The sequence below is a fragment of the Desmodus rotundus genome, chromosome 5 (assembly GCF_022682495.2).
Source record: "Desmodus rotundus isolate HL8 chromosome 5, HLdesRot8A.1, whole genome shotgun sequence".
Classification (NCBI taxonomy): domain Eukaryota; kingdom Metazoa; phylum Chordata; class Mammalia; order Chiroptera; family Phyllostomidae; genus Desmodus; species Desmodus rotundus.
The window spans coordinates 140,369,754-140,396,742 of NC_071391.1; the positions used below are offsets into that span (position 1 = coordinate 140,369,754).

The following is a 26,989-nucleotide window of genomic DNA, read 5'->3' on the forward strand; positions in this document are numbered from 1 at the left end:
CAGGAATCTCTGGATCACTCTTTGTTGAATTGAACTGAAAAGTATTGAACTCCTCCCTTCTGCCCACCATGTTTTGTTCTGGGTTTGTGGATAGTCTTGTCATTTATCTGCCCAGGTGCAAATGGGTTATTAGCCCACACTTCCTTTTTGCCCGTAAGGAAGACCGCGAAGACAGTGTCCTGTATCCAGAAACCATTTTCTGAAACAAACAAACAGCATCTGAGGAATCGAACACTTTATAGCAGCACAGATCTCCACAAGAACTGAATTATGTCAACTAACCAGTGGTTCTAGGGGAGAAATACACCTTGAACACTAATAGGCTGGTGCATTGAGCCAAACAGCTCATCTTCTGAAAGGCCAAAAGAAGGACCCAGCCCAGGCCTGTCAATGAATGATTATTTCTCTGATCCCCTTCCTCAGCCCTGGTTCCAATCATGAGATTGAGTGAATCTGATTCTTACCCCCAAACTCTTCTGTTCACATAAACTTGATATATTTAAGGGCCCAGTTCTACAAAATCTACCAAATTCTTTCTGGGAGGGAATTTGAAATGAAAGCAGCAGGATTCGAGTCATCACTGAGCTTTTGTTTTCATCAGACTCTGTCACCCTCTGCAGTAGGGACCCCTGCCACACTGCAGGGCTAACCAGCCTCTTCTGCAAACAGCACCAGGGCCCTAATGAGTTCCTGAAAGAGCATTGCCTGCTTCCAGTTATACACACAGGGGCCCTTTTCAGCACGCAGACAGACCGCATTTCCTGGCGGTTCCCTAAAACCCAGGGGCCTTGTCATCAGGTAGCCAGTGGAGTGGGCAAATTCACCTTTTTTCAGGTTTGTTTATTAAGATAAACATTTTAAAGGTTCGGTTGGGCCAAATTGTTGAACCTATTTTGTCTCGGAGGAGTAAGTTTTTGTAAGGAGGATAACGTTGCTAGGTTCTCAGGGGAAAACCTGAGGGAGGCTGAAGGGAAATATGCTGTAATGCTGATAAAGGTGATAATTTAAAAGATATATTCTTACTCCCAGATTTTTTCAGATGCTTTAGGCTTTAAATATGTTAGAGTTTATGGTGGGAAATTGTGTGCTTTGAAGAAGCCTGAATATTATAATAATTCCATCAATCTTTTCGCTCTAGCAAAATTTTGCTATTTTGTATAATCCAACTTGTTACAAAAGTAACATCAGAAGGCACCAGTTATATGTCTCATTAAAGGTGGTATTAGCAGCTGTTCAGGGCTGAAAGACAAGCCTTTTTAGGCTAGCCAGAGTCCATTCTACTGAAAATGAGTCTATGCTCATTTCCTTGAAGGTTTTCATGGTGATTTAAAAAAAATCAGAATTAGGAATGCCAGATTTTAACTAACATCTAGGAGGAAAGGGAGGGGTGAAGGAAGACCGGACTCAGTGAGGACCAAAGGTGGCAAAGAACACCTCTAGGCCAATCATAGCCAACACAGTGTCGTCTTTGCTTTTGTCATTGTTTTTGTTGTTTGATCCTGAGTTTTTAATGAATTCATTGCTAACATTGAAGGGAGGTGCATTTCTACGTAAAAATCTACTCACATAACTTGTTTCACTTGAACATGCAAAACATCTATTCCCCCTTTTCTGCATGGTGACAGTGTTTCGGCTCTGAGTAGAGGCTGCTCTTTTGGAGAGAATTTAAATAAATTCTTTTGCTGCACTCTGACTGAAGCTGTTTGATGTCCACAGTATCTGGCTTGCCTGAACCTTTCTGCTCTGTATTATGTCTTCTTTTGTTTGCTTTTTATCCACTTTATTTTTTGTGGTCGCATTGGTTAGTAACATATACGTTTCAGGTGTACGACTTTATAGCATGACATCAGTATGCTCCGCCGTGTGCTCGCCACCCAGAGCGTGGTCTCCTTCCGCCACCGTGTGTTTGACCCCATTTATTTTCTTCATCCTCCGCCCACCTCCCTTCCCCTCTGGTAACCACCCTTGTGTTGTCTGTATCATTGCATTTGGGTTTTTTGTTTGCTCATTTGATACTTTTCGTTTTTTATTTCCTACATATGTGTGAAATCATATAGTTCCTGTTCTTTTACATCTGACTTATTTCACTTAGCACCATAACCTCCAGATTCATCCAGGTTGTCACAAATGGCGATATTTCATCTTTTTTATGGCTGGGAAGTATTCCATTGTGTGTGTGTGCTTATATATATATAGTATATATATAGTATATATATCACATATTCTTTATCAGTCATCTGTTGAGGGATACCTAGATTGTTTCCATGTCTTGGAGATAGTGAATCATGCTGCATGAACATAGGGGAACATATATCTTTACATAAAAGTGTTTTTAAATTTTCCAGGTAGATACTCAGAAGGATTGCTGGGTAATATGGTAGCTTTATTCTTAATCTTTTGAGGAAATTTCATACTGTATTACTTCTTAATGCCAAAGCCAAATACCAATTACCTGTTATCATTATATTTGAGCTGCTGGTTTTCTTATACTTGAGGTTTCAGTCTTTTATGTTGCCTGCCTGGAATCTATGGAAAGCACTTAAGCTTTCCATCCTTAGAGCAGGGTGATTAGATTTGTCCCCAACTGTCTGGCTCAGCTATACCTACAATTCTGCCATTACTAGTCATCACTTTGGCTTAGCTGATTCTTCACGTGATTCTCCATTCAAATCACCGCAAACACTTCTGAGAAGGGGAATGCAATATTACTTCCCTGACATTTCCCCTTCATAAGTTAGGATTTAATCAGATTACTCTGCCTATTATGTCCAAGAAGAAGTATTTCTCCAATGAGGAATGGGACTGGATTGCATTGTACTGACAAAATTACCAAGGTAGTCTGTGGAATAATCCTGCATCTGTTTTTAAGGAAAGTGTCTCCAAGTAAATGCTGTAAGAGACCAACCTGGAGTGCAGGGGGGAGTCAGTACCACCTCTAGCGTAGGATGTGTCAAAGTGCTAGGTTTTAGGGAACTCAAAGAGTAACAGCCCTTTTTCTTGCACAGATTCAGAGCAGATGCAAGGTTAGCACAGAAGTTGGACAAATGGAGATCCAACTATCAGCTTTTTACTGATTAGAGGTGGATTTAAAAATGTGACTTAGATGAAGAGCTAAATGGTCTTTGCTAACACTTTGCTGAAATGGGTCTGACTTCCCCTCCACAATCAAAGGCCTCACCTGCAGGGATAGGTTCGTTACTCATGACTCCAAACAGATAGAGGTACTCTTCTGAGTCAGGAGAAAGGAGAGAAGGCAGGTCTAAGCTATGCATGCCCATTTTTTTCCAACTCACAACCAGTTACTTTATTAATCCTTCGGGAGGAGCGTCATGGGTGGTCAGTAAATGGGAAGAGAGAGGAAGACCACAGGGCTCAGTCTATCTGGAATCCTACTCATGGATTTGCTAGACTGGAGAATGAGTGCTCCTTCCAACAATAACCTGCAGGCTGAGAAGTGTGGGACCTACAGAAAAACAGTCTTTTCCATCTGGATAAATGGAAGCATTTCCTCGTATCAAATGGGAGCCTGGGGCTCTGGTTCAAGTAGGGTTTAGAAGAGCGAGAGTAGGCCTGTGGAGCTGTGGGACTAAGAAATTCTAGGTGGAAAAGAAGGCATGGGAAAGAAATTGGACATGTAGTGTCTCAATGGGTACAGGTTACAGGAACAATAAGAAAGATCCAGAGGGTTCTGGAGGGTAGGGAGGAGAAGGAGCCTTTTACTTTGAGGTACTTGTTTCGGAACCTGCAGTCTCTCCTCTGAGGAGCCATTAGGAGGATTTGGACATTTGGTTTTATAAGCCCCACAGTGGACATAGTGTTCTGCGTTATAACTAATAGGTATCACTAAAATGTTTGGTGATTGAATTAAGGGAATCTTCTAAAGATTACTACAGTAAGGAAAGGAGACCAAAAAAATAATAATCCACAGGCTTAAATCTTCTAAGGAATGCTTGCATCTGAAAAGAGAAACTTGTTATATCAAATTAATGTGTAACTGATGGAATATGCAGAACATGTTTGGACCAAAAGCTCTTAAGGGAGGCTCTAATTTCTCCCCAACATTCATACATTTCCCAGAAGCCAGGCTTAGCAATTGAGTACCCCACTTAGTCAAGTCCCTACCGCAGTCTGAATTTTACAGTTTCTTCTAGGGACTACCAGTCTTTCTCTTATTTTTTGCCATTGGTCTGCATATAAATATCTATAGCTCTCATTAGGAATTAAAAATACATATTTATGACAGTATTTCCTACCTGAAGGATTTATTAGGAAATTTTAATGTTTGTTATAGTGATAGAGACAAAAAATATGACCACCACCGCCCCCCAAACCCAAATCTCCTTACATAAATTATGGAATCCATAATAACTGCCTTATATGGCAGTGGTAAAGCCAATGGAATGTGATGCAGTAAGGAGGGATTTCATATTTATTTTGACTTTTGTATCAAGTGGATGGAGAGTTGCTGATGTCAGGAAAGTCCCTAATTGAGAATCACAGTGGACGAGTTTCTGATAAATGACAACTGCCTCAGCCAGGACCGTTGACCACGTGGGGTCCCACTTCATGACCAGGGTCACCAGGGAGACATTTCTCATTGGATCAGCTTATTGTAAATATTAGGTTTCAGCCTTTGAGCATATATTGCTGGTTTTCAGTTACTTGTACTTTAGAACATCTGCTTTTTCATAGCAAAGAAAAGTAATGAAGAAGAGGAAAGAAGAAAGAAAGAAATCTCCTAAGGAAGTGTTTAAAAGTCGAGCTGATAGACTTGGCAATTCTCATTTGTGGCAGGGGTAACAGGCATCACAGGGGCAGTGTGACTTCAATAATAAAGAATAAATGCTTTAATGTGATTAAATACATCATAGCAGCTTTTATAGCAAACTTCATAATAAAGTTAGATGTTTCAGTATCAAAAAGGCACACACATTGCTTTAATGGTATCTACATGTTACGGATTGTAACGGCCTGTTATGACATCATCTGTTAGGAATTACTATGAATACTTGGGGAGGGGGGTTCAAACAAGCTCCTTCTAATAAGATGCCATGGAGTGTAACTATATCTAATGACAATTGGTCAATTATGAATAAAACATTTTCAAAGAGAGCTGCTCTATTAAAACGTTAATGGGGCTTAGCAAGAAGTCTCTATTTCTTGCCTGCTGTTCTCATCTGAAAAGCCACACTCTTATGCGACTCTCCCCAGCTCCCAGGGACTGCACAGCTCAGAAGGCAGTTGGGAATCATTTTGGCTGCAGACAAGGTTTTCAATTCAACAGCAGAATGAACTCTGGGGTTGAGGCTTGGGGCCCAGTGTGATTACAGATGGGCTGTAAGTTTTTAAGTACCTTCCTGTTTGGTCCATCCTGTTTGTCTCTCTGCTTTTGCATTTCATGGAATGCATTTGATTGAAATGAAATCCACTGACCTGAAGCTCTGAAAAGAAAAATTTCTTGGCTGGTGACAAGTTGGTTGCCCTCAAAAAAAGTATTTTCTCTAATTCTAGAGATGGTATGGGGTCTCAAACTGACTGCCCTTGGGTATAAACCAGCTCATAGATTTGTTTGGTTTGACAGGTGCTGTGCTTAAAAGATATGAATCTGAGTGCCTTTAGGTGAGGCATGCCCTCTCCAGTTTACAGCAAGCTTCACAATTTCCTATTGCCATCGATCTAGCACATCATATATTACCTGTTACCTGCCAGGCTTCACAAAATTGAGAACTGTGAGCCTGGTGGCACACAGTGCGTGGCTCATTCCTGCTCCTGCACCCCAGATTTGACTTGGTGTCTCTCGCTGATGCCTCCCACAGCTGGGTCTCATTCCTTGTAAGGAGTTGCTGGTGAAACCAGACTCATAAAGACTGGATTAAGAGCAAAGTCCAAGGAATCCCAGAATCTAAGAGTTTACAGACAAACTTGAGTTGGGGACATTCCACCCCCGGAGGATCAACCTGAGACCCAGAGAGGGGAAGTGCCTTGGAAAGGTCAGCCCCTGAAGGAATGGAGCAGAGACAGAAAGCCAGGTCTTCTGATTCCCCATCCTGGTATGCTGCACCCCCCCCCCCCCCCGACTCCACACACACACAGCTGGCCTCAACCATGCCTTCTTTGTGTGGTCCTTCCCCACATTCCCAGGGAGTGTGTCTTTTCCAAAGTTACCATTCACACACACAGGATAGCAGCAGCTGTGCAGCCACCCCCCTTTTACACTGTACTACTGTGTCCAGTGAAATGAAAGTCAAGACCAGTATGTTCGCACTAAGCATGCTAAATCTTGAAGGAAAGTGCTGCTCCACTGACGGCAGAGAACTTGGGGCTAGAGATGAATTAAGGTTTAAAACAAATCCCATGAGTCAATTTTGCAGGTTATTTGAGGCCCAGGCCTTTCTCTGTTCAGAGCACATGAAAACTTTTCTTCATAGCTGGCCTTAGGAGTGGGCAGAATAGTATGGACTTTTCAAGGTACAGCAAATCTTCATTTAATGTCGATAGGTTCTGCAACTTGGAGGGAAATGGTGTATAATGAAACCAGCATTATCAAAGGCTAATTGATATAGATGAGTTAAGTTCCTACAGCATCTCATCAATGTTATAATGAAGTGATGTTGCAAAAAACAATGTTATTCGAAGATCTGCTATGTCTTAAGCCACCTCAGGAAAGCTTCCTTTAGCTAAAAATCACCTTGTAGCTGAACACTCCCATCCCAACCAAGGAAAAATTATCTGACATTCAATTAGTAATTTATTCATATGAGCTGAATAATGCCCCCTTTAAGCATTGTTCTTTGTGAAAAGTTTCCTGGAAGAAGAGAGCTTCTAGATTGGCTAGTTCGATGAGTTTTCTTCACAAGTGGAAGGGACTGAGGGCAGGAAGAACCCCAGAACCCTGAGCATTATTAGTGAGAGGCAGGAAGGAAGTGTTGAGGGAGAGAGATTGGCTAACAGAGAAGGTATAGGTGAAGGAAATATCCAAAGGAACCAGTGATATCATGTAACTCTAGGGGCATCTATGGGTAAGATTGTATGGTCTGGGCCACTGAACCTGCTTTGTCAGGGGTTGGAGATGGTTTCCTCACTGAATACTCTTGAAATGTTCAGCCTGCAACTCCTGCCAAGGTCTTTAGCAAATACCTTCAGAAAGGTGGTAGGAAGAATATAACTATCCCAGGTACTAGTTCAGTGACTGGCACGTGAGCTCAATAATCATTTGTGGAGTAAATTAATCAAATATTTGTAATGTGCGCCTGTGCAGCCATCTGTGCAGGTAAAGCTTTCTAGCCTGATCTCTAGAGCACCTGACCAAGGCTTCGGTGGCTATGAAACAAGTTCTAATTCGAGGAGATACGGAGTAGAATGGACCTGGAATCAATGACCTCAGATTTCTCATCTGTCAAATAGCAACAAAAATAATACATACCTGGCCTATCGCAGAAAGGTGCTACTTGACTCTGACACAAGAGATTATGTGTAGGCAGAAAAGGGACTGAGTTTATAAATCCTCCCTGGTACATATCATTCAGAAGTCAGATGTAATTCTGACTGAAAGGGAAAGCAGGCTGCTCAACAGAATTAGAGTGAAGTTAAAATGGGGACATTCGATAGGTCCCAGGGCACTTGGGTTGCAGCTTCCATTGGTTCCACAGGTAGTAAGAGGCCCTGATAAATAGACATAGTGGAAGTGCAACCTGTGGGAGCTGACTGCCATTGTTTTGTGAGAACGAAAATAAGGCCTAGGGTGACTCAAAGGCTGCTTATTGTTACTGATTGAGCGTGGGGTGGAACAGATCTAAACCAAGATTGTAGGGAAGATGTCAAGGAGTAGACCCAAGAAGTGTGTGTGTGTGTGTGTGTGTGGAGGGGGTAGGAATGGGGGTAATTCATCTGCTAATAGTCTTTTGGCTGCAATAGAGGAGAGATGAGAAGTGCTCAAAGATCTGAGGTCTGAAAGGGGTGAAAAGATTATTAGCAGCAAAAATTGAGAATGTTTGGAAAGAAAAGAATAAGCTGAAAACATCTTTGGGTAATTTAGAATAAAATGAGCATATCTTGTTTGATTTTTCTTTTTACTTTGTTCATTTGCTGTGGTAGAATATTATATATATTCAATGGAATTTTGTATTAGGAAAGTGTTGAATGAATCAAAATTTCCACATAGGCCGATGCCTCATGCATTAGGGCATTTATGGGGTGAGGGTCAGAAATATGTACCAAAAAAGGCCTAGTTCTTAGTTCACAGTTTTATCTTCCCCATCATTTCTGTTATAGAGCCAATGTTCTCTGAGATTTGGAATGCTTTCCTTACTTATGTACTTATTTTTTATATATACGTAACATAAATTAATGAAACTATTTCCAGACACATAATTCCAGGAATATATTATGCCTTTGTTATTAGTCTTTTGATAACATTTTCTAATTAAGTCAGTGTGACACTCAGCCAAAAACCAGAATTACTTCAGAATATCCTCACATGTTCCTTTTGGTGCACAGTGTACCCTGAAAGCAAGACAAATCAGGCTGAGCTGCCATTAGAGGCACTTAGGTTTAATGGGAGAATTCCCAGGAGGAACTCTGCAGGAACGTGGCTGAATTGCCATGTGGAGAATTTCACATCTCCACCTCTAGATAATTCGAGAAAAAAGTGAAAACAACCAGCCAGATACAGGGTTGCCTCGTTGAAAATAATTCTATCCAGAAAATCCTCTGCGTCTTACAAAGTTTAATGACCTTCGACCCTATATTGCTACACTATCCCTGCCTTGGCTCGGAGAGCATGAGCATTTCCATAGAGTAATATAATATGGAAGACCAGTTCCCAACCCGGGAAACTGATTTCTCACCAGCACTGAGATGGGCCTTGTAATGCATGCTGTGCCATGCTGTCCTCCTGAGGTCCATCCATCACCACCATGGCCAGGGCTGGTTGGAGTGTGATGCCTACCCAGTCCCAGAGATGTCAACTGCGTTCTCTTTTCCAGGGAATAGAATTGAGACTCAGGGCAGAATAGCCATGGTTAAGAGCATGGACCTGGTCCTAGGCTTCTCGGGTTTGAAACCCATGTCTACAACTCATTTGTAGGTGAATTTGGACAAGTCACTTAATTTCTCTGCCACAGTTTTGTTGTCTGTAAAATGAGGGTAAAACTTACAGGTGAGACAGGAGACTTAAATGAATTAATACCACATTCACATTACTTAGATACTGAGTCTAGAAAGTGGTTAGCACTCTCTAAGGGATAGTTAATCTGTGATCTTAGCTGGTCTCTGGAACTACGGACCCATAGATGGGGGAATAGAAGACATCATTGTGCAGTGGTCATCTTTGGACCTGAATAAGGAGAGAAAGCCAGTTTATAGGACAAAATGAGAGAAGCAGAATAGAGTGAGAAATTAAAGTGGGAGACCAGAGAGGCAGGCAGCTAGATGGACAGAGAAGATGCCTTGGTTCCTCATGGCTTTCTGGTTCCTGATTCTGGCCTCTCTTAAGACTGACCTCCCTGTGGACTGTTGAGTTCCATGAGATGTTCCCGTGTCCCTATAAGGAATGTTGTTGTTTTGAGTTTACACTAGTTCAAACACTGTTTTTTGTTATTGGGAAACAAGGATCCTTGGCTTGGAGGGTTAGGTATATCCTCAGTCTCACTAGAGCACAAATTTCTCGGAAATCAGAACAAAAAGACTTCAAGGGAAAGGTACTGCACATTCTGTTTCTTTTAGGGTCACTTCCTGTTTCTCAGAATAAGAGATACCACCATTTTGACTTATTATTTTCAAAGAACATTCATATTCTCCACTGACAACCTCTAAACTGAGGGACTTCAACAACCCAAATAAACTTTTCTTCTATATTAAAATGACTTTAGAGTTGAGTGAGCCCAATTTCTCATCTCCTAACTGTTGTGTTTGGCAGTCCAAAAAATAGTGTCTTCTTCCTCCGTGTCATATCGTAGGAGATCCTGGGCAGCAGAGGATGCAAAGCTTACACATTGTTTGGTATTTTCCACTGCCAAATCCAAGTTCTTGGACACAACCTGCTAAATCCTTTGACTTCATTCATGAAAAATGGCACACATTACCATGCCTCATAACACATCTTCTAAAACTGTTTCACATAAGCGGCCGGCAGGCAGCACTGCCAGCCTCGCCACAGACACCATCATTTTTTCCCTTCCCTGTCTGACTCTGAGTTTTTGGAACCGAGATGAAACTTAACCTTCCTAAACAGAGACCGTTTACTAGGCAACTTAGGGCAAGTAATTAGCTCACACACCATAAGGTGCCACAGCGCTGCTTGCAGATCTCTTCCAAGTTTAGATCTTTTTTTTTTCTCCACAAATTCACCCTTTTCTCTAAGAACCCGCAATCATTTACTACTGCATGAAAGAAGAACACTTATTATAAGAGTAAAATATTTAATACCTCTTTCAGGGATGGTCAGACAATCTCATAAATCATACTCTCCCCACTGGTGAGTTTGGGATGGGAAGGTCGTGTGTTGACACATTTAGAAGCCATCAGGGTGCTGTGGTTTCACAGCTAGGAGGGAAACTTGAGCTTGTTGAAGTTGGAGCTTACTTGTATTTTTATTTATTGAATTAATGAAATCTTGGCAACAAACCATGTTTTACTTTGGCAACACGTGATATTTTTTCTTGCCCCCACCTACCTCATCTGTCTCCCTGCCCCTCCCGGGTAGATAATTTTATAAATGTTTCAAATACTAGCAAAGCTTCCTGGGCAGCCAAACTAAACCTTAATAAAGTCAAGATGAACCAATCAATATGTGGAGATGTGGCTTCCATTAGAATTGACATTTGGGTGTTAGAAGAAGAAGAAAGAAACAGCATGAAAGTAAATAATTTTGAATGTGTTTACAAGGCTGCTGGATTCTAAGTGTTTGCACATTTATCAATCAAAACGTCAGCCTGACTGGAGTTTTCAAAAACCATAGATCACCGGAATCCAGCCTGCTCAGTTCATGTGATTTTCTCACTTTTGGTAAAGGTTGTATCTGTGGGTGTGTATGTATGTGGTGCGTGATTCAGTCACTACACACATCACCATCACGGTTTGAGGCAGGCATTTTCCAGCTATGAGCGAGAATCAACTGGAGCTTTCGAAAGCCCCCAGACATTTGTACTTCTTAAAAACTCCCCAGTTATTTAGTGATGGTCCCAACAGGAAATTAATGGCACACTCAAATTGGCTAACTGGAAGAGAGTTTATAAAGGGGCTTTTTACCACGGTGCCAGAAGGACTGGGTGCTCACCAGGATGTAGTATTGTCCACTTTCTAGGTTTTGGTTATTCTAATGAGCATGTAGTGGTATCTCACTGTGGCATTAATTGGCATTTTTCCGGTGACATATGATATGGAGCATCTTTTTTAAAAAATTATTTTATTGTTGTTCAATTACAGTTGTCTGCATTTTCTCCCCACCCCTCTACCCCACCCCAGCCAAACCCACCTCCCTCCCCTGCTTCCACCCTCCCCCTTGGTTTTGTCCATGTGTCCTTTATAGTAGCTCCTGAAAACCCTTCTCTCCACTATCCCCTCCCCACTCCCCTCTGGCTATTGTTAGATTGTTCTTAACTTCAATGTCTCTGGTTATATTTTGTTTGCTTTTTTCTTTTGTTGATTATGTTCCAGTTAAAGGTGAGATCATATGGTATTTGTCCCTCACTGCCTGGCTTATTTCACTTAGCGTAATGTTCTCCAGTTCATCCATGCTGTTGCAAAGGGTAGGAGCTCCTTCTTTCTCTCTGCTGCGTAGAATTCCATTGTGTAAATGTACCACAATTTTTTGATCCACTCATTTGCTGATGGGCACTTAGGTTGCTTCTAGTACTTGGCTATTGTAAATTGTGCTGCTATGAACATTGGGGTACACAGGTTCTTTTGGATGGGTGTTTCAGGGTACTTAGGGTATAATCCCAGCAGCGGAATTGCTGTGTCAAAAGGCAGTTCCATTTTTAGTTTTCTGAGGAGATTCCATACTGTTTTCCACAGTGGCCTCACCAGTCTGCATTCCCACCAACAATGTACTAGAGTTCCCTTACCTCCCCATCATCTCCACCATTTGTTTGTTGATTTGTTTATGTTGGGCACTCTGACCGGTGTGAGATGGTACCTCATTGTGGTTTTAATTTGCATCTCTCTGATGGCTAGTGATACTGAGCATCTTTTCATATGTCTCTGGGCCCTCTGTATGTCTTCCTTGGAGAAGTGTCTGTTCAAGTCCTTTGCCCATTTTTTAATTGGATTGTCTTCCTGGAGTGGAGTCATGTGAGTTCTTTATATATTTTGGAGATCAAACCCTTGTCTGAGGTATCATTGGCAAATATGTTTTCCCATACTGTTGGTTCTCTTTTCATTTTAATGCTGTTTTCTTTAGCCATACAGAAGCTTTTTATTTTGATGAGATCCCATTTGTTTATTCTTTCCTTTATGTCCCTTGCTTTAGGGGACATGTCTGTGAGGATGTTGCTGTGTGGGATGTCTGAGATTTCGCTGCCAATGTTTTTCTCTAGGACTTTTATGGTGTGACGACTTATATTTAAGTCTTTTATCCATCTTGAATTTATTTTTGTGTATGGTGTAAGTTGGTCATTGAGTTTCATTTTTTTGCACGTAACTGTCCAGATCTCCCAACAGCATTTGTTGAAGAGGCTATTTTTGCTCCATTTTATGCATGGAGCATCTTTTGATATGCTTACTTGCCATCTAAATATTTTCTTCGGTGAGGTGTTCATTAATATCCTTGGCCCATTTTTTAATTGACTTGTTTTCTTAATGTTGAGTTTTAAGAATTCTTTATACATTTTGGATAGTAGTCTTTTATCAGATGTGTCTCTTGTAAATGTTTTTTCCAAATATTTGGATTTTCTTCTCATTCTCTTGAAATTGTCATTCGCCAAGTGTAAATTTTTAATTTTAATAAAGCCCAGCTTCTTAATTGCCTTTAAAAAAACTTCTGCCTTTAATATCTAAAAAGTCATTGTCATGCATAAGATCATCCAGGTTTTCTTCTGTTATCTTCTACAAGTTTTATAGTTTTACATTTTACTTTTAGGACCGTGGCCCATTTTGAGTTAATTTTTGTGAGGGGTATAAAAAGTCTGTGTCTAGATTTTTTTAATGTGGATGCCCAGTTGTTCTAGCACCATTTGTTGAAAAGGCTGTCTTTTCTCTATTGTATTGCCTTTGCTTCTTTGTCAAAGATTAGTTGACCATATTTATGTGAGTCTGCTTCCGAGCCTTCTATTCTATTCCACTGATTTCTGTGTGTATTCTTTCATCAATACCACACCATCTTGATTACTATAGCTTTATAGTAAGTCTTGAAGTCAGATAGGGTCAGTCCTCCACCTTTGTTCTTTTCCTTCAAAATTGTGTTGCCTATTTTAGGTCTTTTGTCTCTCCATTTGAACTTTAAATAAGAACACCATAGAGTGCCAATGAGAATGTAAAATGGTGTTGCCACTTTAGAAAACATTACAGAAGGTCCTCCAAGGGTTAAATACAGAGTCACTGTGTGACCTCGCCGACGCTTCCACTCCCAAGTGGAATTGAAACTGTAAATCACATCTCAGTAAAGCCATTATTTCAAATGTGCACATAAAATTAGGGAACTTTATTATATGTAAATTATACCCAAATGAGAATTTTTTTAAAAGAAAGAAACCTTCTTAATTTGATAAAGACTGAAAAACCCCTAATTGTATGTCATACTTTAGGAGGAATTTAAGACATACTCCCTTTTCCTTTTAAGAACAAGAAGGAGATAAGAATACCTGTCATCCCCATCACTGTTCAGCATAGTACTGGAGAACCAAACATGCAAAATAAGAATGAAAAGGGGGGGGATGGAGAACACAGGCAGAAAGGAAGAAATAAAACTGTTAATAGGTGGGGAGGATATGATTATCAACATAGAAAACTCAATGGAGCCCTGGCTGGTGTAGCTCAGTGGATTGAGCATGGGCCTGTGAAGCAAAGGGTCTCTGGTTCAATCCCCAGTCAGGGCACATGCCCGGGTTGCGGACCACGTCCTCTCTGGGGGGCATGCAAGAGGCAACTACACATCGATGTTTCTCTCCCTCTCTTTCTCTCTCCCTTACCCTCTCTCTCAAAATAAATAATTAAAAAAAAGAAAACTTAATAGAAAAAAATGGTGAAATCTTAAGCTGTTGATAGATATAACTATAATTTAAAATATTTTGTTCTACATTAACTCTAATGAAATAGAAAACAAAGAAAATATGATACTGTTTACAACAACAACTAAAACTATAAAGGACTGAGAAAATATCCTAGAAAATATATGTAATATCTTTTTGGATAAATAATACTATTATATTGTGCCTGAGTTCAGTACATACAATGACCCTTCTTATTACAAAATCACAAGCATCTAATTCTGTAACATAACAATATCACACCCAAGCACAACATATGAAATTTTAGGTGAAATGTTTAAATTAAAACTATAAATTATTACACCCGTATTATTACCCTATGAACCACACTCAAGCAGGTGTTACTGCTGCTGGACCCTGTATAATAAAATCTGAATAAATGGACTGCGTGTTTATGGATGAACTGTCTTGATGTAGTATAAGTTTCAACACAACCCATATTAATTTCTAAATTAAATTCAATACCTATCAACTTCCAGTAGAATTTTTATGATAAGTGAAAGAAGCCACACTCAAGAAGTCCGATTCTATTTTTATGTCGTTTTGGCAAATGACTTTAGGGACAGAAACCAGCTCAGCGATTGCCAGGGTGTGGCAGTGGGGGTGGCGTTGACTACATAGAAGCTCTGGAGAAATTTTAGAGGTGATAGAACTGTTCCATATCGCGATTGCATTGTTGGATACACAACTATATGTGTTTGTTGAAACTCAAAGAGTTATATACTGAAAAGGGTGGATTTTACTGTGTGTAAATTACAGCTTAACTTTTAAAATAAGAACAAAATACACATACCAATAGGCAAGTTGATTTTATGAAAGTAAGAGTCGAATGGAGACTTGCTCTGCCTGCCCCAAAACCGTACTATAAAGCTATGTAATACAATTAGACAAAAATAAGTATACTTCTAGTGCAAAAAAAGAAGATACACCACTGGAACACAAGAGCGCTGAAAAGCAGACCCGAGTACGTATGGAAACCCGTCACGTCACGTTGGTGGCCTCAAACCCAGCAGTGTCGTGTGTGTGTGTCACAGAGAGCATTTGGAAAACTCACCACATGCACACTGCGATAAGAAAAACACACCTGAGGCCCCATACCTTATAATATATACAAAGGCAGACTCCAGGTAGATTAAAGTTCTCAGTATGAGAGGTAAACTATAGTGTTCTTTGAAGGAAACATCATAGAATATCTTTTTATCTTGAAGATGAGGAAGGACGTCTGAACATAACTCAAAAGGTAGAAGTTGTGAGGCTGGTGGGAATGTAAACCAGTACAGCTTTTCTGTGAAGCAAACCGGAAGTGCCTGGTGAAGGTACGAGTGCGCACACCCCGTGACCTCTCGGTCACACTCCTGAGTACCCCGTTCAGGAAGACTCTCGCCTTTAGTCACAGGGGGAAACATGCTAATTGCAGCATTGGTGGTGGTGGGGTGGGGGAGTGAGGTACAGCCTTGGTGTCCATAGTTAGGGGGTGAAAACGTGAGGCATGCTGATGCCCTTTGAAATACTGTGAAGCTGTCAGGGGAAATGAGCTAGGGATACACGTGGCAATGTCGCATAAATAGATCTGACAATGTAGATTGAACCAAGTAAGAAGAGTGAGATCTATTGCATAATACCATTTATGAAACTTGACAATACATCATACACAAAGAAATACTATTATTGTTGATTATACATTTATATCCAAGAACACACACAAAGTTCATTTGCAGAATAAGATGAAGAGAAAGGTAGTTGAAAGTGAGTCAGGTCATGAAATAAAGGGGAAAATGTACATACAATAAAACAAGAGTGGTTCTAATAGGGACAGATGTGTTATGGAGTATGTTTAATGGGAGTCTGTTAAGTTGAGGGAAAAGAAATATATAAGAATACAACCTGAGAAATATCTGTACAAAATAACCATTCTAATGCTATTACATAAAACACAAGAAAAATTGCCAACATAATAAAAAGATAAGCTGCCCTTTAAAAATTCAGCTTGCCTCAAATCTAACAGGAGCAAAACTGGCCCTGAGATGTGCTGGACTCTTTCACTGGCCAAAACTGTGCTCTAATCAAATGACTTGTCAAATGACACATTTTAATGAAATCAGAAGGCACACTTGAATAGCAGGTTGACCGAGGTTTGTCTAGCACTTCAGCTCTTCTGACTCCCCACTCCTCCATCCTCTATACAGCGCCCAGCCCTGTTTAACCCAGTAGCTAAATGTCAGGCTTCTGTTATGTTTTGATGAGCTATTGCATTAGTCTCCCTATTTGTCTTTGACTGTAGCATCAGAAACTCTGTCTGGTCCCCACAATGTCTATGGGAACATCCCCCTTATAGGAAAATCTTACCCTCTCTCTCCTGTGGTCAGTTGGATGGAATGGGTATGTAGAAAAGAAGATGGCCCCATAGTGTTGGTCCAGAATGTAAGGAAAGCTTTTACTTTGATGGAAAAGACTGGGAGAAGGTCAGTCTTGCAGCAGGGCATCTAGAGTTTTTGTTTGTATGTTTTCTGAACAAACTGATTGAAGTCCAGGTGAAACTGTTGAGCTCAAGAACACTCTCTAGAGCTCAGAGAGCAGCTTAAATTAGAGATGTAAATTTGAAAGACATCAGTATATGAAGGGGAACCCCCCCCCCCCCAAGGAACTGGAATTACCTCCTGGAGGGCAGGCCCCTTGTGGTACAGGCTTCCCTGCTAGGTGAGTGTTCTAGGCACCCATCTGTGTCAGTGTACCAGCTGGTGGTGGTGTGAGAGGCTACGTTCAGCTTCAGTGAATTGTTTTTTGAAAACTCTCTCAATGCCTTTGCCCATTTCATGGTGGATAATTTACAGTGCCCAGCCCACACCCTGCTGAGTGTTCAGCAGTTTTTGACCAAAAATGGCATGACCTAATGTTGCCCTGAGCGACTTTTTTTTGTTTCCCCAGATGGAAAAAGTCCTCCAAGGGAAACATCTTCCAATGTGGAAGAGGTGAAACAAAAAATGGCAGAAGCACTAAAAGGCATCAAACCCGACACATTCAAAAAGTGTTTTGAGCAGTGGAAAAAAGTCTTGATAGGTGTTTTGCATCAAATGGAGAGTACTTTAAGGTGACTGAAGTTTAAACGTGCAAGAATAAATAGGCAATTTTTAATAAAAACAATCCCAGGTTCTTTTGGGTCCCCCTTCGTGTGTATGGTATTTAGAGCCATGACTGGTGGCTACATGAGGTCACCTAGGGAGGAAAATGACCACAACAAGGTCACAGAGTCAGCTCTGAGAATTCCCAAATCTTCAAGGTTTTTAAAATGAGGAAGAGGAAAAAAATGAGATAGTGCAACCAGTGAGGTAAAGGAAAACAGGCAGGTATAGAATGTTGGAAGCCAGTAGTAAAGGTGTTTCAAGAAGAAAGGAGTGGCCTGCTCCTCTGTGTCCTCAGATGCTGCTGGAGGTGAAGTAACGTGAGGGATAAGCTCTGACCGTTGGGTTTGGCAAGAGTGGTGTCAGCGGAGGTTAAGGACACCAGCCTAGTGTGAACAACCGCTGGGGGTGGAGGGCTATAAAGAGAATCAGGTAAAAAGAGGTGTGGGATTAAGTCACAGCATAACACAGAACATTTGTAAATTAATGGTAATAGTCCAGTGGAGAGGGAAAAATTTATGATGCAGGGGACAGAGGAATCATTTCAAGACATGACTAGGGGGAGGTGAGACGGGATAAGATCTAGTGCACAAGGGGAGAGTTTGATCCTTCTGAACTGCAGTGGGAGAGAAGGTAGTGAACGTGGGTACAGATGTAGATGGGTGGGAGATTCGTGGTAGGATTGTCAGGTCGTTCTCTTCTGATTACTTGATTTTTGTCCTCAGAGAATGAAGAAATAAGTTCATCAGCTGGGAGTAGAGAGAGAGGAAAGGTGAGGAGAGATGAGAGAGCATGAAATAATCCCATATATACCTGCACATCATATACACATCAAATATGTACGTGTAAAAATATATGTAAGTTTGTAAAACTTAAATTATATAGTATAGTTCAATAAAGGTTTTTGTCTCGAAGATTTTGTATGCATTTTTCTATAGTTATTCAGATTTATTCTCCCACAAGCAGTATATGAAAATGAAACACCACTACTTGCTTACTGGGATGGCCCAAATCCGGAACACTGACAATACCACATCCTGGCGTGAAAATGAAGAGCAACAGGAGCTCTTATTCCTTGCTAGTGGGAATGCCAAATGGTACAGCCACTTTGGAGACAGTTTGGTGGTTTCTGACAAAACTAAATATACTGATATCATACGGTCCAGCAATCACATTCCTTGGCACTTACCTACAGGAATTGAAAACTTCCGTGCACACAGGAACTTGCACGTGATGTTTACTGCCGCTTAATTATAATTGCCCAAACCTGGAAGCAACCAAGATGTCTTTCAGCAGGTGATTGGATAAATAAATTGTGATACATCAAGACAATGGAATATTATTCAACACTTAAAGGAAATGGACTATTAAACCATGAAAATACAGGGAAGAAATTTTAATGCATATTACTAAGTGAGAGATACATCTGAAAAGGCTACATGCTGTGTGATTCCAACTATATAAAAAGCATTCTGGAAGACAGTGGAAAATGATCAGTGGTTGCCGGAGGTTAAAGAAGAGGACGGGATGGATAGGTGGAGAACAGAGGGTTTTTAGGGCAGGACAACTATGTGATACTATAACGGTAGATACCTGTCGTCATACATTTGTCCAAACCCACAGAATGCACAGCACAAAGACTGGACCTTAAGGGAGACTGTGGGCTTTTGTGGATAATGATGCTCTCAATGTAGTTTCTTTAATTTTAACAAATGTACCACTCTGGTGGGAGATATTGATAATAAGGGGGGCCACGTGCACTAGAGGCAATCTCTGTACCTTCCATTCAATTTTGCTGTGATTTTAAAACTATTCTAAGAATAGTACCATATTTTTCAGACTATAAGATAAACTCCCCACCCAAATTGGGGAGGAAAAGGGGGGTGTATCTTATAGTCTGAATGTAGCTTACCTGGCTTGTGGGGGGTGGGGTGGGAGGGGGCACAGTGGTGGAACAGGGTTTTTTTCCTATTTTCCTCCTCTAAAACCTAGGTGTGTCTTACGGTCCGGTGCATCTTATAGTCCGAAAAATATGGCATATTACAAAGATAAGTCCTGTTGTATATTTACTAACATGGAGTTTTAAGATATTTCACCCTAAAAGGATAATATGGGAGTATTATGAACAACTTTATACCAATAAATCTAGAATTCAGATGAAATTGACAAATTTCTTTAAAAGAAAAACACAACATGCCAAAATATACAAGAAGAAGTAAAATATCTGAATAGTTATATATCTATTTAATAAATTGAATTCTTTATTAAAAATTTCCTCAAAGAAAAATGAAAGTTTGGATGGTTTCACTGGTGAATTCTAGCCAACATTCTAAGAACTAATACCAAATATACATACATTCTCTCTGAATAAAGCCCAGGAAGGAATACTTCAATTTCTCTAATGCCGAAACCTGGTAAGGATATTAAAATCAAAGACAATTACAGACCCTCTCTCTCACAACCGTGGACACAAAAATCCTTTTAAAACATTGGCAAATATGCAAAAAGGGTAGTACATCACGACTTTCCTCTTAGGAATGCAGGTTGTTTTAACATTCCAAAGTCAATCAACTAGTAATATTGACTAAGGGAGGGAAAAAACCATATGATTGTCACAATAAATGCAGGAAAAACATGGCAAAGTTTAACAGCTACTCATTAAAAAACTCAGCAAACTAGAACTTCCTAAATATGTTATCTTGTTTAAATTTGCACTCTTATTGGTAATACTGAGATTACATATTCTTTTTATATGTTTACTAACTTTTTAGATTTTCTCTTCTATGAGTTGCCTATTCAGGATCGATCAGGGACTTAACATCTATCTTATCAATATATATGACCTAATGACATGTCATAAAGACTGCTTTTGTTCACCACGCTCCATTTGACTCTCCCTTCTGGGCACACAGCTGAGCTGTAGTTCCCACTATCCTTACACCTAGCTAAGACCACGTACCTTATGTGACCATACAATCTTATATGAATAAACATATATGTAAATGTTTTTCTCCTTCCTTTACTCACTCAGCAAATACTTTTTTTAGTGTTCCAAGCACTATTCTAGCCACTGAGTTTATAGCAATAGGAAAACTGAGACAAAAATCTCTACCTTCGTTGTGGTAACACTTCAGAGGAACTGAGAGTAAACAGATAAAGGTATAATTTCACATGGAATAAGTGCTCGGAGGACAGTTCAGAAGGAAATGGGGAATGCTGGGATGAGGGACCCAGGGTCAGGTGGGTGGTCTGTGAAAGAGCTCATGAGACGGTATCATTCAGGCAGAGGCTTAAGGGAGATGATAGTCATGTAGATATTTGGAGAATATAAGAAGACTGACCAAAGCCAGGGAAAAGGCAAATTAAAAAAAAAATCCCTCCAGCTTTGCACAGTGGCAGTATCACAGCCAATGAGGTTTATCCAAGGTGTGATCATTGCTGATTGAAAAAAAGGAAAAAACCAAATTTTTTTAAATCCCCAAGGTGGAAACATGTCTTGCATGTTTAAAAAAAAGTGCAAGGAGTTAAGAATAGCTTGAGCGGAGTGAGTAAAACAGAGGCGACTGTAACATTGTGTGAAAGAGGTAGACTGGTAAGGTGTTCTGGCCATTGTGAGGCTTTGAGCTTTTCTTCGGAGAGACAGAGCAAGCCTTTGTTGAAGGTCTGACCTGACAGACTCTGGCTGCTAAGATGAGCGTGGACTGTGGATATCAAAGGCAAAGTCAGGGAGGTCAGGTAGAGACCACTGCAATTATCGAGGTGATTGATGATGGCGGCTTAGACCAGGGAAGTTGCAGTGTAAGGGGTGAGAAATGGTCAGATTGTGGGTATATTTTGAAGATAATAACCAACAGGATTTCCTGCTCAAACAGAGATGGGGGTAAGACAAAGAGAGGTCTGAGCAACTGGAAGAATGGAATTGCCATTTTTTGAGATAGGGAAGGAGTGCGGGTATGAGATCAGGAGTTCCGTTTGGGACCTGAAAGTCTGTGATGATTATTAGACTTCCAAGCGGAGATGTCAACCGAGCAGTTGGATATATGAGTCTGGAGTTCAGGGGACAAGTCTGGGCTGGAGACATACATTTCCAAGCAGTCATCACTTTCTGATATTCAGAGCCATAATTCAGGATGAGATCACCAATGGAGTGAGCAGAGTTACAGAAGAAGATGAAGGACTGAGCTTCCTTGGGCTTACAGCTAATAGTCCCTTCGCTAATTTTGTCCCGTGTTTTGAGTGCTATACTATGCTCTAGTCAATGGAAACTGGTATGCACGGTGCAGTATACTGTATATGCTGGGTGGCATACTGGGAACTCCCTCAGCCAGTCATTCATCCCAGGGTATTTTCAAAGACGTGGCTTTATCTGTTACATCAGCTCTGCCATTTAATATATTCTGCAGACCCTTTGACATAAAATCACTAAAAAAAGGGGTGCAAGTATTGGCACTGGGCCTGCAGCAGGGTGTCACTCTGGGTGTTAAATGCAAATTTTGAGGTCACTACAAGTGCCTGCACTGAAGTAACTGAGGAAATGAAGATAAGAGTTAGCAGGTGAGAAGGAGAAACCCTTTGATGTTATGAAATGTGCTATAAATATCACTGCAGCCTGTGGAGATCATCCAATAACTGTAATCAACAGTGGCTCACAGAAACTGTGGGAGGACACGTGTCACCTCAGGAGATTTAAAGAGCAAAGAACATTCGTGGCCAAGAACACATTTCCACAGGGCTCATGCATAGCTGCTGTGGCTAGGGCTACCTGATCCAAAAGCACGGGTACCTTGCCCCCCACCCTAAAAAGGTGTTAAAACATGTGCCTGTTATACTGATGACAGATCACTTCACCAGCTTGCCTTTGATTCTGTTGCATTTTCTAACATGCCAACAGTTTACATTTTGTGTAATCAAATACATAGTTTCTTTTTTCCATTGTTCTTAATGCTTAAACATATTTCTCAGTCCAATTCTAGTATTTCAAGAATCACCATCACTTTTAGTGATTGGGTAATATTTCATATTCCATCAAATCAATGCACCAAGAAGCATAAAGTTTAGCTGCTGTTGTGTTGCCTTTGTAATGTTGACTTGCCCCTTCAGCTGTGAGGAGGGTCCTTGTGTATGTGAGACTGCTTGGAGACCCCAGGCTGAGCTCCAACTCCCCACCCTGTGCACGCTCACACTGTCCAGCTGGAACTCTGTTTATAAACATCTCCCTAGAAACGGGACGGCTGCTGCCACGTTAGCCCTGGAAGGGAACCTCTCACCTCCGGGACAAGTTTGCGTGCTTCTTGAGGGACTGCAGCTCCACTCACTTGCCTTTCACCCAGTTTCCTCCTCTCTCCTAGGACGCTCACAGTTCTGCCGAGGACTTTCTGGCTCCTTGTTCTCAGTGCTGTCGGTGTCGCTCTCTGGTCGCTCTCTGCGTGACTTACTTTCTGACGTGATGAACTCACATGTCTGTGGCTAGGACTCTTCTGAATGGGACCCCCTCCCCCTCCCTGGAAGGAGCCTGGGTGGCAGCGGAGCCGAGAATCATGGCTCTAGCCCCCACAAAGTACAGGGATGTGGCAGAACAAACTCCGTTCTTGGGTCCACAGACCCGAGCTAAGTCCTTGGATCCAAAGACCTTGTTCCATCCTTGATCCAGTGTGTCACCCACAGCCACTTGGGGTTCCCTGTGCATCTTACTGTCCTTGCCTGTAAAGTGAGGACAAGGAACTGCACTGTTTCAAAGATCCTGCCCAAACTAAAAGGTCCATCATTCTTTGATTCTATATCATAAGACATTTCACACTCCCTTTCAGGGAAGGTGAAGTAATGTAAGAAAAGATATTGCCAGAAAAATATATATCGTCCTAAAAATATTACTAGGGTGTCACTGTACTCTGGTTCTAGGAGAGAATTATGCTCTGGTGCCTTAAGATATTCATCGTGGGTAATGAATTAACTGCTTTCCTAGGCATCTAGAATGGTACTGATGAAGTCCCAGCCTTGAGAAAATGAGAAAATTGTTGCTCAAAACATTTGCTGTGTTCAGTGGCTCACATGAGGAACCTCAGTTGCAAAATTGTGTTGGACCTGGTGTAGCTGGGGTTTGTGTGTGTGTCTGTGCCTGTATTCGTGTGTGTGCCTGTGCGTGTGTGTATGCACATAGGTGTTGAGATGGGAGGAAACGGCCTTTGGAATAAGCCAAAGGGTTTAGAAAATCTACTCAGCCAGTGAAATGGCTTCTGTCCTCTCCAGCACCATAAACTGTGACCCTAACATCTTAGAGTTCTGTCCATAGGCAGAGCCTGGGCAATTTAGTCTCCCGCTACGGGAGTATGACCCGATGTTGTTCTTTTGGGTCCTGGATGTGGATGAGTACTCTGTTACAAAAAGCGTGGGGCGGAGTGTTTGTAGTGCTCAGCTAGATTTGGAAAACGCTGGGTTCGGCAAGTGTCTTCACTGCAGAACCTGTGGCGCACTGTTTTCATTTGTCGTTCAGGAAGGGGCTACAGAAATGTTTGCTAAATGTATGTATCCTTGGAAGGCTTGCATTGAAGGAAACCTCACTAGACTAATGCTTCTGGGACAAAAAGTAAAAACCGGTCCCTAAAGTTCCATGGGAAGTGTCCCTGGAGACTGTATTTTTAGTCAGATTTGGAATCTTGGAACTTGATCTCCGAGAGCAAGTTTGGAAAATTCTCTGAGCCAGGAGAGGTTATCCTGGCTGAAGTCCCACTAGGTTAGAGGATTGACTTCTCTACCTGTAGCTAAGAGAGGCCCTGTTTTTGTCACCGAAGGTGCCCATTGCCTGCCTTTTAAGGCAGGCCCTACTCCCATTCCCACCCACCGACCAGAAGCCACTTGTCGTTTGCTTTGGGGGCAGACTGTAACAGACAATGCTAAGTGCTTGCCTGCTATTTTCCAAAAGAGCCTTTGAGCCTCTCTTCCCTAAAAGTGCAGGCAGAAGACAAACCCCAAGAACCTCCACCCAAGAACCAAAACTTTCTCTTACAGGATGCCTCCATTAACCTTGAATTACTGCAGTACCCCCAAACCCAATAAAACATTACAAAAAATAATAAGGCCTAAATAAAGTGCATGTGAATACACAAACATTTTTATACACAAGCAAATCAAAACAAAACCTTTAAGTGATTTCTTATAAATGCAAAACCTGGATTTTCATGACTATTATTTCTTCAGGTACTTCCATGGTTTTTAAGAAAGTTATAAATATACTTGAAGGCCAAAATGAATAGAAAAATTTTATCCCACTGTGTTGAGTAAGAATCCAAAAATCTTAACGGTCTTAACATTTCATTCATAGTAAGTTGTTCACAGTAGGTAGATCTGTTGACTCCAGCTTTATATTTGAAATTATTTTATAACAAATGATCAGATTTGTACAGGCCAGGAGAGCTACATAGTAAACAGAAGCATTAAAAAAAACCCTAGCACATCCCCTCCCTGACCACCTCTGAGGGAGACATTAGAGAGGTTTTTGATGAACAATTGAGGACTTGAATGAAAAGCCCAATTTCAGTTTCAACAAGTCATCAAATATTATATGAGTCAATTACATAAACACTGGAATGTCCCAACATCTGATTCCAATAGCAGGAGAGCAGCCCAGGTTCACAATGGAGACTTCTCAATAGGCAATGTCGTTTTCCAGGTAATTAAAACTGTTTGTATAGGAGAGTAGATTTATCTTCTGAAACCATTTTAGCACTAGTGCTCTCCTGAGTGGTATCAGTTGACACACTGCATAATCTAGAACAGACTAATTGCCGCATGATTTCTAATTTTTCTGCAGCCATGTAAATGAGCTGAAGTCTGCACAGGTGGAGCCCATTAGAGTGAATGATTTCCCTCTCATGTTGTTATCTTCATTTGCCGTTGTCTTATCAACTCCGAGTAGGAAATCCGCTGTCATGAAAAGCAGGCGAGGGAACAATGTCTGGCTGAAAAGTCTTGTTTCATTATTTTTTAATTCGTATAGTCCTACCTGCTTAATGCAGTTTTCTGATTAGCATGCTAGGCAGCCAGTAATGCATTTTTATTTAAATAAGGAGGCAGGGCTTTCATTTAAACTAAGAAATCATCTCCATTTCTTATCAGGGAACAAGGATTCATGATTCAATAATACATGAATTTAATAATGCATAATGGTAGACTTCACAGGTACTAAATAGCAATACCAAAGTGAGTTAGTATGCCCCACTGGTTGTCTTCATAAAGCCCCAGTCTGGCCTATCCACAACCCCTCCCTTCGTTTCTTCCATCATTCCCTTTCAGCGAAAGAGTTGTGCTATTTGCCATATTCCTCCGACGCTACCAAGAGCCCAACTCACAGGCAGCGTCTTCACTTTTACGACCGTGTTTAATAGCTGTTAAACTGCTGGACTTTAGCCTTTGCAAGAATTCCCAAATTGGACCCAAGGGAGACTTGAAAAGATTGGGAGGGAGAGAATGGGCAAAGAAAAGTAAGGAACTTCATTCCCTACCACTAATTGCTTTTTTCACTGAGGCATCCTTGCATTGCCTCATTTTAGTGAGGGGGAAACGGTCTGTAGTGCCTTTGTGATGTCCGGGGCCACGGAATCTCTTTATAACTCTACTGGTGTTTCTCCGCTCTCCGATACCCGAGCCAGTGATAGCTCCACTCAGCATTCCTTTGTTTACGGTCTGTGTGGCTCTCTTTGCCATGGGCTGCCCAGTGGATGGCAGGCCATTCTGCCCGATCTTGAAAGCAAAATGTGCAAGGAATTTAAGCCTGCCCAACTGAATTACCTGAGTGGCTTGACCAACAGGAAAGCCAAGTGAATCAGACATACATTGCTTTTCATCATCCATTTATTTGTTTTTCATTTTATTCAATTTAGAAAATTAGATAAAGCTGGTCCACTCCATTTTCTACTTCTTTCATCTGAACATAGTGGGTTAAGCATTTTTTTTAAAGAATTTGGAAAATTTTATTTGGGGGAAAGTCAGAATGCACATGTGGAGTCTTGTTGGCACAAGTACACGCGCATAAAATGTGCTAAGTTTGTAAGAAAGATTAATTAAGCATCTAGAATTTTTTCATGTGCCACAAAATGTTTCTCAGTACGCTCAAATGTGTGTTACAGGGTGACCTAAATAAACTTAGTTGGCTTTAATGAGTTTCTATAACCAAATGTGTTATGTGGTCAGCAGTACTATGGATTAATTCTATTCTGCTTGTTTCAGGTAAATCAATACTAATACCACAAATATATTATAACCCACTTGCAGTCAAGACAACATTGTCTAAGACTTTGTATACCACACAGAATTATTAATCCACAAGACCATGTACTCAGCATTATATGTCAGTCATTGCTGGAAACATTGGATATTGAAAAGTTAAGAATACCCAGGTCTACCCTCAAGAAGCTCATCGTTTGTCGGGACAGGTGGGGACGGAGACAATGCACACAAATGCTATACGATGTGCAGAGACTTGTATGTACCAAGGGTTGCGAGGGCACGGAGAAGGAATACTCCAAGAACTAGGCACTGAGTAATTCCTCAAAGAAAGACTTGTGAAATTGTGATTTCAAGGGTCTGTTCCCTAAGGCATGACTGAATCAGTGGTGCTCTGTTTGAGTCAATAATTTTTACTTTCTAGTCAGTCGTGTAGCCAGCAGTTGA

The 26,989-nt window shown here is 41.0% G+C and overlaps 1 long non-coding RNA gene and 1 pseudogene across 1 annotated transcript in view; both read left to right on the forward strand.

The window, feature by feature from the left end:
- Nucleotides 1-26,989, forward strand: part of LOC123478931 (uncharacterized) — a 71,498-nt gene that overhangs the window by 10,337 nt on the left and 34,172 nt on the right. The window lies entirely within an intron of this gene.
- On the forward strand, nucleotides 20,705-20,810 carry LOC112298207 (U4 spliceosomal RNA; annotated as a pseudogene).